The sequence below is a fragment of the Myotis davidii genome, unplaced genomic scaffold (assembly GCF_000327345.1).
Source record: "Myotis davidii unplaced genomic scaffold, ASM32734v1 scaffold556, whole genome shotgun sequence".
Lineage (NCBI taxonomy): Eukaryota > Metazoa > Chordata > Mammalia > Chiroptera > Vespertilionidae > Myotis > Myotis davidii.
In genome coordinates, this window is record NW_006287671.1 from 2,208,783 (window position 1) to 2,209,302 (window position 520).

Here is a 520-nt window from a genome sequence, read left to right on the forward strand (position 1 = left end):
AGGTATTGTTTTAATGTTATGGAGATAAATTAAGAAATGCATAGCCCATGGACAGGGAGGGGACTGGAGAGGGGCGGAGTGGGTCAATGGGGGGAAAAGGAGGACATCTGTAATACTTTCAGCAATAAAAATTGTTTAAAATAATGAATGAATAAATAAATAAATAAATAAATAAATAAATAAATGATAAGAAGAAGAAAACATTGGGTGCCTGCCTTTTATATATAACTAGAGGCCCAGTACACGGATTTGTGCACGTTGAAAGGAAATTAATTAGCAGGACCAGGCTGGGCAAGACAGGCCAGACATGCCCTGGAGCCAACCTCCTTCGTTCCCTCCCTGGCCGGCCACACCTGGGGTGGCACCGAGGCTTGAAGGGCATCTGCCGAGTGAGTAGGGTCCCTCTGGCAGGTGGGGTCCTTCGGCCTTGCCTGCAGGGACCGGGCTGAAACCAGCAGTCCGACATCCCCCGAGGGGTCCAGGAGTGCAAGAGGGCACCCTGCAAAGTTGCTGTTACTCG